This window comes from Crocodylus porosus, unplaced genomic scaffold (genome assembly GCF_001723895.1).
Source record: "Crocodylus porosus isolate Cpor-Errol unplaced genomic scaffold, CroPor_comp1, whole genome shotgun sequence".
Taxonomy (NCBI): Eukaryota; Metazoa; Chordata; order Crocodylia; family Crocodylidae; genus Crocodylus; species Crocodylus porosus.
In genome coordinates, this window is record NW_017728931.1 from 127,209,718 (window position 1) to 127,222,911 (window position 13,194).

Sequence of the window (13,194 nt, forward strand, 5' to 3'; positions counted from 1 at the left end):
GGGGGCTGGACTCGATGATCTTCCAAGGTCCCTTCCAGCCCTAATGTCTATGAAATCTATGAACCCCCAAGGTAGGAGCCAGCACCACTTCACTTGGAAGTTGGTTCCAGATCCTAGTTGCCCTGACAGTGCAGTAGCACCTCCTAATGTCTATCCTGATTCTACCCTCTGCTACCTTGTGTCCGTTGTTTCTAGTCGCTCCTGGGAGTGCTCAGGGGGACAGGGACTCCCCCAGTGCCTGCTGGTCCCCTCTGACTAGTTTGTAGCAGGCAACTAGTCCCCCCCTCGGCCTTCTCTTGTGGAGGCTGAACAGGTTCAGATTCTATAATCTCTCCTCGTAGAGCCTGTCCTGCTGCCCCATGATCACAGGAGTGGCCCTCCTTTGGACCCTCTTCATGCTGTCCACATCCCTCCTGAAGTGCGGTGCCCAGAACTGTACGCAGTACTCCAGCTGCAGCCTGACCAGTGTCACGTAGAGGGGGAGGATCACTTCCTTTGACCTGCTCAAGATGCATCTGTGGATGCACGACAAGGTATGGTTGGCCTTCCTGACTGCATCCCCACATTGTTGGCCCATGTTCATTGTGGCGTCAATGATAACCCCTAGGTCCTTTTCTGCCTCAGCACTGATGAGAAGGGAGTTCCCCAGCCTGTATGTATGCTGCTGGTTCTTCCTCCCCAGGTATATTACCATGCACTTGTCAGTGTTGAACCCCATCCTGTTTCCATCAGCCCACCCCTGTAGCCTGTCTAGAGCTGATTGCAGCCTATCCCTTCTTCTAGCGTGCCCACTTCTCCCCACATCTTGGTGTCATCTGCGAATTTGAACAGGGTGCTTTTTACCCTCTCGTCCAAGTCACCGATGAAGATGTTGAACAGTGCGGGCCCAAGGACCGAGACCTGTGGGACTCCACTGCCCACATCCCTCCAGGTCAAAATAGACCCATCCACCACCAGTCTCCGGGTGCAGCCCACCAGCCAGTTAATTACCTATCTGACTGTGTAGGCATCAACACCACAATCTCCTAGTTTTTTTTTATGAGAATGGGGTGAGAAACTGTGTCGAAGGCCTTCCTAAAGTCCAGAAAGACTATATCCACTGCAACACCTGCATCTAAGGATTTCATGACTTGGTCACAAAAGGTCACCAGGTTGGTCTGACAAGACTTGCCCCTAATGAACCCATGTTGGTTGCCCCTGAGCACAGTCTCCCTTGCTGGCCCCTCATGGACAAGTACCAGGATAATTCTCTCAAAAAGCTTCCCCAGGAGCAAGGTAAGACTCACTGGCCTATGTTTACCTGGGTCCTCTTTCCTCCCTTTTTTGAAGATGGGGACCACATTGGCCCTTTTCCAGTCATCTGGCACATCACCCGAGCACCACGAGTGCTCGTAAAGCCATGCCAAAGGTCCCGCAATAACCTTTGCTAGTTCCCTCAGCACTCTGGGGTGGAGATCATCAGGACCTGCTGATTTAAATATATCTAGTCCCTCCAGAAGTTCCCTGACTAGGTCCTCACTGACCCTAGGCTTAGGTGTGCTGCCTACAGGGCCCACAGGGGTCCCAGTGGGGGAGATGACCAGGTCCCTCCTCAGAAATATGGGGGCAAAGAAATTGTTAAATAAGTCAGCTTTGCTGTCCAGTGCGATGACCAGATTTCCTAGCATGTCCTGCAGAGGCTCCACGTTACCTGGTACCTTCTTTTTACCCCCTCTGTATTTAAAAAAGGACTTCTTGTTGTCCTTGATCTTGATTGCTAGTCCAAGTTCCATCTCTGCCTTGGCCTTCCTGACTGCCCCACTACAATCCCGAGCAATGGAGGTATAGTCCTTTCTGGTGATGGCCCCTCCCTTCCAATGGGTTGTGTGTACACCTTTTTAGCTTGGAGATGTTCCTGGATGCTTTTGGTGAGCCATGGAGGCCTTTGCACACTCTTGCCTCCTTTGACCTGTGTAGGGATTACTTCCCTTTGGACTTGGAGGATCATCTCCTTAAGGAACAACCACTCTTCCTGGACACACAACTCCCCCCTGCTTGGGAAGCTCAGTGTCTCCCCCACTCGTCTCCTCACCTTGTTGAAGTCCACCCTCTGGAAGTCCAGGGCTGCTGTCTTGCTGCAGGCCTTTGCCACCCTGTGCTGGATAGTGAACTCCAGCAAGTGATGATCACTGTCACCCAGGTGGTTGAGCACCCGCAGTCCCCCCACCAGGTCGTCGCCCGTGGTCAAGACCAGATCCAACAAGGTGTCTCCATTGGTGGGGCTGTGTACCTCCTGGGTTAGATGGAGGTCCTGCACTCTGGCCAAGAACCTGCATGAGCGGTCAGACCTGGCTGTCTCCTCCTCCCAGCAGATGTCTGGGCAGTTTAGGTCGCCCATGATGGCCATATCCTTGGACCTAACTGTCTCTGTGAGCTGTCCTAAGAATTCCTTGTCTAATTCTTCTCCTTGGTTGGGTGGTTTGTAGTAGACCCCCCCCGTTTAGTCCCTTTTTCCCCGACCACCTTGTATTGTAACCCAGAGTACTTCAGTCTGCCCCTCCTCTGATCCAGTGCTACTCACTGAGGATGGGTGTTGCTCCTTGACATAGAGTGCCACACCCCCATCGGTTCTCCCTGTCCTATCTCTCCTGTACAGCCTATAGCCCTTGATGTTCACTGCCCAGTCATGCATTGGATCCCACCATGTTTCAGTGAGCCCCACTATGTCTGGCTTGGTGCTAGCTAGCAGGAGGGTAAATTCCTCCTGCTTGTTCCCCATACTACGAGTGTTTGTGTAGAGGCATTTGAGGCCTCCTGAGGATGAATGCACTGCCCCCTTAATCCCAGTACTACCCAGGCTCCTTTTACTTACTTGGTTTTCTGCTATGCTCTTTATTGGTTTAGACTGAGCTGCTCCTGCAGGTGATACTTGGTTCGCTGGTCCAAGGATTCCTCCACCCTCATCTTCCCCTTCCCCCCAACGAGCCTAGTTTAAAGCCCACTGGAGAAGATCTGCCAACCTACAAGAGAACACACGCTTACCTTTAGGGGAAAGGTGAAGCCCATCCCAACCGAGCATGTCCCTCTTCGTGATTTTTTTTTTATTATTACTTATAAATACATTCCCTCCCCTACCCCTAGCCATTTCTGACTTTCTTTCTGCCCTCTCTATCATAAGTGATTACAAATAGTAGTAGGTAAGCTAAGCTAAGTTCTTGTTTGCTATTATTGTAATAAGCCCCCTTTTATATTGTAAATAGTGTTCTGTTATGTTTGTATTGATTTTTACTGTTTTACATTGTATTGTATTCTGTCATTTGTGCATTGATTTTTATTGTTTCATATTAACATTGTATGATTTAGGCCTGCAGTATGGGTTGGCATGAGTGATATCAAGTATCCATTTTGTGTCAGGTTCCCATCTTGTTCCCATCTTGTCCCCATGCCCTGTTGCGTAAGCTTTTGTAACCTATGACTCATACCTACCCTTCCTATGTAAATTGGTTCCTGAATGAATGGGGATGTATGAAAGTGCATGAGAGACAATGGCAGTAGGTCTAAAAATAGCTCCCTCTAAATGACTGAACCATCAACTCGATGACCAAACCATCATCTTGCATTGACCCTCCCTGCCTCAAGATTTAGAAGATTTAGGACTGCTGCAGAAATCAGTCAACTTGCCATTACAGATACCTGAAACTGCACGCCCTTACCTAGGAGTACACATGCTCAGTACACCAGGGGCTGACCCTTGCTTGGGCATGCCCCTGCCACTAGGGTCATAGGAAGTCTACCCCTATAAAAGCGGGCAGTGAAGACAGACCCAGTGGGATGCCCTCTCCATCTGGATCAGTACCATATCACACCACCTATCAACACAGAGGCCATGCTGGCAACCGCCCTCTGGACAACACCATACTGGAGAAGACCCCGACTGGCCATCGAGGATCAACTCACAGCCCAGGATAGGTAGCCACCTTCCTTCCCAAAGCAAAGGACTTGGACTCTGGTTCTCTTCCCTACCTGGACTCCAACCCTTCCACTGAGTCTCTTTCTCCTGCTGCCAGTGTGTGTGTGTGTGTGTGAGTGTGTGTGTGTGTGTGTGTGTGTAGGAACCAATAACTTCATGGGGCTATGTAGTGTGTTGTCTGTCTAATAAAACTGTTATTTTGAAACCCTGAGTTGGTATTTTGTCTGTTTCCTGACTGTTTCCTCCTTGCCACCACTTATCTGCCCCCTGATCTCCCAGCTTTTTGCCTCCGTTTCCAACTCCAATCACTCAGCCTTCTGCCTCTCTCTTTCCTGGCTGTCTCCTCCTTGCCACCGGACTTTTCCCTTTGCTTGCACCCCAGCACCAATGAACTTGAGTAACCCCAAGCTTCAGTTCCTCAGCCCAGCTTCTCTCTAGTCTACCAGTTCTAATTTCGATCCCAGCAACTTTTCACTCCCTACACTTTCACTCTCTCACCTTAACCTTTCTCCCAGGTATCCCAAGCACACACATACACACACTGTACCATCCAAGTTAGGAATTCACCTGTGTGTATGTGTAGGTGGGTGGTATGTGTGTGAACTGGTGAAAAAATATATATATATCATCATGTGTGTGATATACGAATTAGTGATCTGCATATGTGTACTGAGTGTGTGGGTATTGACAACTGATTGTTGTCTAATTTTCAGCATGTATGAGCTTGAATTGGTAATAGGTGTGTATGTGCCTAGGCTGGTAATTTTGGATGTGTGTGTGTGCTTGAGTTGGTAGTGGGGGTGTGCATGCCTAATGCATGAGTGTATGTACCTAGTGTGTGTGTATGCACCCAATTGCTTTTTTTGAGTGTGTGCATGTGCAATTGTACACCATGCCCTCTTGTCTAACACGTGATATTGAGATCTGAGCATTGGCCTGACCCCACAGGGCAACAATACATACATACTGACTCTTTGAGAATCACATACCCTGAGACCTCTCTCCTTCAGTTGCATGCCAAGTGTCACCAGCTAGACTCCCCGTTGGCTTTAGAACCTGTGAAAGTATCCAGCTAAGGAACAACTGGCATAGTAAATACACAGCTAAATACATATCCGGAAAAGGAGGTCAAAGGACCAGTCCCAGACATTTCCACAAATCTAGGAATAAATCCTATTTAATTGGCAAATTGCATGAGGTTCAGTTCCTAGTATGCAAAGATAAGGTTGTGTTCAGATGGGTTCCCATCTTGTGTATAGTGAAATTTTGAAAACATTAAGGGTTAGGTAAATGCCTACATAGTTTGGATCTTCTTCTCAGTGAAACATACATTTCTGGGGTTTGGGGTTTTGTTTTTCCTCTACAGTAGGAGTTCAACTGGTTTGACACTTCACACTGACTTCCCTTCACTCTTGAATTTTCTGTGCTGTTTCTGTGAAGACTTTGTACGGCAACTTCAACTCTACACAAACAATCCAGAGATGCTAGTTTTCCACCACTTTGTTTTTCTGCAAGCATGATGCTACCTACTGGCAATACAACTGATTAATAACTGACGTCCATTATTATAAATTTAGAGGCGAGAATGATGTATTAAAGCTGTGTTTATAGATGAGAGAGAGAAAAGGGCAGTGGTAATGTTGTGGTTCATGGTCTGCAGTAAGCAGTAGCCATGGTCATGGAAAAATACTAACTTGTGGTTTAAGTACTAGCCACTATAAGGTTGTGTGGCTTAATATTTCACTTCCATACTTCCGAAGTTTTATACCAAGTATTTTGTGGCTGTGTCTACATGAAACATAGGTGCACAGTAGCTTAATACTATTGTGCAGTAGCATTGTGTGGCACAAACTGTGACACAACCCTACTGAACATTAGTGTCACAAAAAATATATTTGTTGGTGTTACTTGGATACTATTTGTTTACACAACTACTAAATGACTGCACAGTAACAACTGCACAGCTAACATCTCATGTAGACGCGACTTGAGTGTAGCAAGCCCAAAATGATTCTTAACAGAGATTTTTGTATATACATTCATGTGATACCTATACGAGTCCTGCACAAAATCAAGTGTGTTTATCGTTATGTATTTGAATGGACCTATTGATTTCATGTGGATAGAATGTATTATCATTTTAGAACTGAATAAATTTAAAAATATTGCAATATCATTTATACTGCAGTTGTGAAATAGTAACAAAATTGAGTAAACTGAATCACAAAAAAGAAGCTTATAAGAAGCAGAAACTTGGATAAGCAGCTAGGAGGAGTATCAAACTACTGCTTGGGAATGCAGAAATGAAGTCAGGAAGGCCAAAGCGCAATTGAGTTGCAGATAGCAAGGAATGTGAAGGGTAACAAGAAGGGTTTCTACAAGTATGCTGGTAACAAAAGGAAGGTCAAGGAAAGTGTGGGTCTGTTACTGAATGGATGAGGCAACCTAGTGACAGAGGATGCAGAAAAGGCTGAAGTATTCAATGCCTTTTTCACCTCACTCTTCATGGGCAAGGTCAGCTCCCAGACTAGTGACAGCACAGTTTGGGGAGGAAAGGAGCAGCCAATACCAGTGAGAGAACAGTTTTGGGACTATTTAGAAAAGCTGGGTATATACAAGTCCATGGGGCTGGATGGGATGCACCTGAGGGTGCAGAGGGAGGTAGCTGATATGATTGCAGAAAGGGAAGAAGGAGGATCTGGGAACTACAGGCCATCAGCCTCACCTCAGCACCCTGGAAAAATCATGGAGCAGATTAGAATCATGGTGCATTTGGAGGGGGGAGAAATGTGATTAGGAACAGTCAGCATGGGTTCACGAAGGTCAAGTCATGCCTGATAAGCATGATCGCCTTCTATGATGAGATAACTGACTCTGTTGATGAGGGGAAAGCAATGGACATAATAAAACTTGACTTTAGCAAGTTTTTAATACTACCTCCCACAACATTCTTGCAAGTTGAGGAAGTATGGGTTGGATGAATGGTCTGTAAGGTGGATAGAAAGTTGGCTGGATTGTTGGGCACAGTTGCTCAATGTCTACCTGGCAGCCAGTATCAACTGGAGTACCCCATGAGTCAGTTCTGGTGCTGGCTTTGTTCAATGTCTTCACTAATGATCTGGAAAATGGGATGGATTTCACCCTCAGCAAATTAATTGATGACACAAAACTGGGAGGTGTAGTAGATATGCTTGTGGGAACTGCTAGGATTCAGAGTGACCTAGATATATTGGAGGATTGGGCTAAAGAAATCTCATGAAGTTCAACAAGGACAAGTGAAAAGTCCGGTACTTAAGATGGAAGCATCTCATGCATTGCTACAGCCTTGGGACTGACTGGCTAAGTGGCAGCTCTGCAGAAAAGGACCTGGGGGTTACAGTGGACCATAAGCTGGATATGAGTCAGCAGCATACTCTTGATGCCAGAACAAGGAGCAATGGTCTCAAGTTATAGCAAGAGAGGTCTAGGTTGGATATTAGGAAAAAATTTCTCACTAGGAGGGTGGTGAAGCACTGGAACAGGTTACTCAGAGAGGTGCTGGAATCTCCATCCTTGGAGGTTTTTAAGGTCCAGTTTGACAAAGACCTGGCTGGGCTGATATAGTTGGGGCTGGTCCTGCTTTGAGCAGGGGGTTGGACTAGATATCCTTCTGAGGTCCCTTCCAACCCTTATTGTCCATGATTCGAAAGGCTCCAAGGGAAAGAAGCTGAGGGGGATAAAAATGCTGAGGTGGCAGCGCAGAGCTGGGATAGCTCTCTTAGGGGCTAGGAAAGGACCACAGGTGTGAATTAACCCTTTATTGTTTATGTATTCATTTGTTTTGTGATTATGTTGTTTCCTGTAAGTAAAAGTTTGACCCAGGGAAAATAAAACTGTCCTTTAAACAGTGGCAAGCCACTACAGTAGGGTATAACCTATGATGGCATCTGTGAATGGTTGTTTAATTCACTGAAGAGGTGGATGTGGAAGGGTGGGGGGTGCTCAAACCAACTCGGGGAAGCAGACATTTGAACAAACACGTCATCTTACAGAAAACAGGTTCAAATATTTTTGCATGTCTTTGGAGCAGATGGGACCTGGGTTTGTAAGACCACTCCTGAAAGGCTTCCCAAACCCCTTGTTGAGTAAATTGCCAGGTACAAACAGCTGCTTTTGCAACTTGTAATATAAGCAGTTTAACTTAGAAAATCAGTTCTATATCAGGACATACTGCCAGCACACAGAAGTGAAGAGTGTTAGTCACAATAGTAATGAAGTAATGCAAAACCTCTCATTTTGGTTCACACCTCACTATGTTTCACATTTTTGCACAGACACTCATGGAAACGAAAGCTGAATCAGACACAGGACAATTGCTGGGTGGCTTATTAGTGCCATTAAGGGACAAATCCTCCACAATTACATGACTATACAGAAGAGCATCATTGTCTTTCAGGAACTAGTGCCATCAAGTGCACAGTTTGACCATTTATAGCTTATTTCTTGATTCATTTGGCAAAAAGTAGCTCCTCAAGGAAGACTCCTTTTAAGATTGCTACTGTTTCATTGGATTTTGGAATACCACACTAGCATTTTATAAGAAAAGCCAGTCAGTTGTTTAAAATGTATGTGATGTGTGTACATTTTTAGTAACTCAAGACAGACACTTAGGCAGCAGCAATTAGAGGCAGAGCCTCACCTGAGGAAAACCAGGCTCTCGCTGTAGAAATCAGTGACTGGACTATACGCAGAGTGAAAGCACTCAGAGCTGCCGGCACTGGAAGTATGTCTTGCAAACACTGCATTTTAATACCTTCATAGAAGTGGGTGGCTGGCAGTTTACAAAGAAAACTCCTTAGCTTGAACCTCTTGTTGACTTCACTGCATCCTGAATGAATTCAGCTGCCTGCTGAGGACTGAAGTAAACTCCTCCAAGAAAGTTCTCCTTGCCTCTTACCGCACCCCTTTAAAATTTGAAGTGCTCCTCTGACTTCCAGCTCTACTGGCTGTGTAGCAATTATTCTTTCTTCCAACTTCACCTTCCCCATACCTGGAATAAGAAACACTAGAAAGTTGCTGTCCTGTCCCTTGGCTGGGGTGGAGGAGACGGGGGGATCCGTTCCAGTTCTGTGCTCAGCTTCACTGGCAGGGCTCTGGGGAAGGAAAGAGCACTGTTGGCCAGAGGCATTGGAGCAGGAGGAACAGGTATGACAAGTATGGGAGCAGGACTAGCAGTCTATGGAAAGAAGTATCTGAGAGCAAACTGGTGTTGTGATGTGGGGTAGTTCAATAAATGCACTTGTGAATATGGAAGGGGCAGCAGATACTTCACTGGGAATATAGCCTGTGAGTGGGGCAGAGTGATATATGAGGAGATGGACTGTCTGTGTGAGGGGAGTACCCGTAACTACCTTCCTTGACTACATGATGAGAAGGGTAGATACATTTGCCTTCAGAAATTCAGAAAATTAAAAAGATATTTTATTTCTATGGGGAAGAACATACCTCCTACTTTCTCCTCCTCAGCTGCAGGCCTGATTAGGAGATAAAATTAGAGCATTAATAGTGGCGGGTGAGCTTGCAATTCCTTTCCCTTTGGGCCTCTAAAGTATGTGGAGTGTTTGGGAACGCCACTCCCTCTAGGTAGAAAGCCTGCCAACCAGCCTGTGGGGCTGGAGATTTGCCCAGATTGCAGACATTGATGTACTGGAGTCATTGATGCAAGTCCTGGCATAGGTAGGCAAAGCTACTACTTTGCACTTGTGGCATTTGCTCTTCCTCCTACTGGATCACTGTCTAAAGACAAATCAGCAGCATAAGCCAAGCCTAAGTCAGTTTATATAAATTTACACCAATATGTGCATGCCTGAAAACATTTGCAGGGTGTAATGGTGAGTGAAGGAGGCAGAACCTGGGAACACAGGTTACACCCAGCTCTGATAAAGTCACCTGCAGCCAGAGCAGCTATGCTCTGGCTACAGATTCTTTTTCTCACTGATACCTCCAATGTCAGGGTATAAGGTGGCTATAGGTCACCCTGAGATATTGCACTTCACAGGAGAATCTTGCTGGAAACTTGATACTATAAATGTGGTACCACCATACCTAAGCAGGAGCAAGAACTGCACCCTGGACCCTTAAGAGTCATGTTTTCAGACAGGAAGCAACTTCATAGTGTAAATTAGGGACTAAAGCCAATCCTCAAATGTGCTGAGCTCCTCCGGTGTCCCTTCAGTCACTGCTGAGCTCCTGTTCAGTCCTAGCAGAAGTCAGTGAGATGCAGTGCTTTTGGTAGGGAGCTTACCACACTGAAGAATTAAGTCATTCATATAGTTGCAAGCTACCCTGCTTAATGCTTTAGTATTCGAACTGGGGCTGCCAGCATAAGATGAATAACAGAAGTAGCATTGAGATGTCCTTGAAACTATAGAGCACATGCTGGCATAACAAAAAAAAGGACTTCCTGATTAATGCAAAAGCAGGTTTGTCTCTTCTGGTTTTGACCTGATAGTTTTTCACCTAATTTCACTCCATCTTGGTTATTTCCTTATCCGAAGCAGAGTAAATATTCCCCAGCAGTCTTCTGTTGTGAATATTTACCATCAGTTTGACTTGTCAATGATATGCTAATTTTCTTTAGCACTAAAATTAAGGTACAAGTTAGCCTAATTCCCTAGTAACATAGTAATCAAAACTTCTAAACATTAACATACATGAATGCTGTCATGCTCCATCTAACCAGAGCTGATGTAAAAGCACAGAAGTACTGGCGTGAAGATTACTGATTAGAGGGCATACGCAGAAGAGAATGAATGACCTGTTCTGCATCTAGATTGGAAATGCAGCCCATAATAGCTTAATTGACAAGCTGGACCTAAATCATTCCAGACTCCACGAGCATCTTGCAGTGATGCTGCCTTTGGTTTGTGTTGTTTAGGCAACTGCTGCCAACTCTTAGGTCTGTAGCTTATTACAATTACGTGTATAAATACAAAAATATAAATGAGCTGATTGAAATCTTAACTAAAGGCAAGCAGCAAAAGCTGTCTTGATGATCTCAGACATAACAAGCAGTAACAGTCAACTCTCTGTGCAACCACTGTCTATGTAAATGACTCTTTAGATTCATCACTACCACTTGTGCAGGACTGTGATGCATATGCTGGCAAAAGGGTGACTTAAAGATTTTTCAAACACCTTACATTTAGAAACCATCACTCTCTCAACAAAGAAGTCTCTCTGATGCATTCCCTCCCTTTAAAGGGCATCTTTGGTTTTCTTCAATGAGTGATGAATGAGAAGAAGTGTTTATCCCATTTGTATAAACATTCTGTAAAAAGCGGGGTAGAAAATGGAATGGCGCGTAGTAGCAAACCTGAAAAGAAAACTAAAGAAGCACATTCAGGTAAAACTCTGAAACAAAGGGTTGCGTTGGTTTGTTTGCAAATAAAATAATCAGTTTCTAAACCCAAAACAGATGGGTGGTGAGTTAAAACCTTGTACATCCCTGTATGGACTATTAATTGTGGTCTTTCAAGGTAATTCAGAAATTATGTTTATGTTAATTTAGGGAAGAAAATGGCACCTTCATGTAATATGGACAATGGGATCATAGAGTCAGGACAACATTTTAATTTGATGTGGAGCTATTTGTCCTCTTGGTCATGTCATTCACAAATTTTAAAGTACTGCTTCATCAGACATTAGGTCCTGAGGAGGAACAAACACATAAATGTATCATTTGACTGACTCTAGTAGCTGTAGTTTTGACATAATAGTAAAGTCATTATAATACTGAACCCATATTCCGTGTTTGCAAAGATCAGTGCTCCAAATGGGAGGACGTTCTACTGTCAAGCAAGAGAGCAAATGTTTTGCTAATGTTTTTGCACTGTGAAAGATTTTCCTGTTTCCAAAATAAGAAGCAATGGAAGTTGAAACCTAGGCAACATGGATATTGAAATTTTTCCCAGTGGGCTTGTGCCTGGTTTGCTAAATATTGATTTCATATGAGCCAAGAAGTCTAGTTATATATTGGATTTGTCTCTTTATAAATCCGTTATATATCTATCTATAAATCTCCATTTCGAAATTTCTTGTTGACACAACACTACTAGGGCATGTCCACACATGCAGGCTTGTGTGCTTGCAGCAGCTCAAGTAGCAGCAGCACAAATTTGTACCAGAGATTTGTGCCTCAGCACACATGACTGAACATGCACTTTGGTATGGGGCAAATTGTGCCACTTGGGGCAAACTGACCCCACCCAGCTCCTGCTAGATCTTCAGCCAGGGGGAGCTAGAGGCTGGGGTGTGTGGGGATGGGGTTTGTGGAGAGGCTGGGGGGGTTGTGGGTGGGATTAGTGGTCAGTGTAGGGTTTGTGGGGGTGAGGTCTGTGGGCTATGTGAGGCTTGTATGCGGGTTTGTGCTGTATGGGGTTACGGGTGGGTTATGGGGTGGTGATGGGTGTGGGGGTTATGGGTGGGTATGTGGGTCAGGGTGGGGGGTTATGGAAGTGGTTTGTTGATGGGGCGTTTGTGGGTGGGGGTGTGGGGTTTGTGGATGGATTGTGGAAATGTTTGTGGAGGGGACTGGGTGGACTATGTGGGGAAGCTGTGGTGGGGGAAGAGACTGTGTGGGAGGGGTGGCCCCACCTCTGCCCACTCACCCCACAGTACACAGACCCCCCTCAGCAGCAGCACCAGCCAGCAGTGCTCATGGTCCTCAGAGACCCCCAGCAGTGCACAGCACCTCCTTAGACCCAGAGCCTCAATGTGGTACATGGATCCAGCCTGGCCCACTGATACATACCTTCAGGCAGGACCAGGCTGGCTCCTGATGCCACCCAGGGCTCCTGGTGCCACAGGTAGGAGCCATGTGCCATTGGGCTGGGCTGGCTCCTGCCTCCATATGCCCTGCATGCCATCAGGCTGGGCCTGCTTCTGTCTCCATGGAGCTGGCCCAGCCTGATAATGCATTGGGCACATGGAGGCAGGAGCCAGCCTGACCTGATGGTGCACGGCTCCTGCCTGCATTACCAGGAGCCCCAGTGGGCAACAGAAGCCAACCCAGTCCATGTGCACCAACAGACTGGGCTGGATCCATGCACCACATTAAATCCCTAGGTCTTAGGCAGTGCCATGCACCACTGGGGGCCTCTGCCAGCAATGGGCCATGAGTGCCCTGATAGCCTGCTGCTGCTTGCTGCTGCTGCTACTGCTGCAGAGGGGTGCTGTACACCATGGGAGGGGCGGGTGGGGGACCC

The 13,194-nt window shown here is 46.0% G+C and overlaps 1 long non-coding RNA gene across 1 annotated transcript; it reads right to left on the reverse strand.

Moving 5' to 3' along the window:
* Nucleotides 1–97: 97 nt before the first annotated feature.
* On the reverse strand, nucleotides 98–11,077 carry LOC109316139. The gene is made up of 3 exons (XR_002102725.1): nucleotides 11,067–11,077; nucleotides 1,109–1,114; nucleotides 98–249 (listed from the first exon to the last, which is right to left on the reverse strand). It is a non-coding gene; the product is annotated as an uncharacterized LOC109316139 (long non-coding RNA).
* Nucleotides 11,078–13,194: the final 2,117 nt, after the last annotated feature.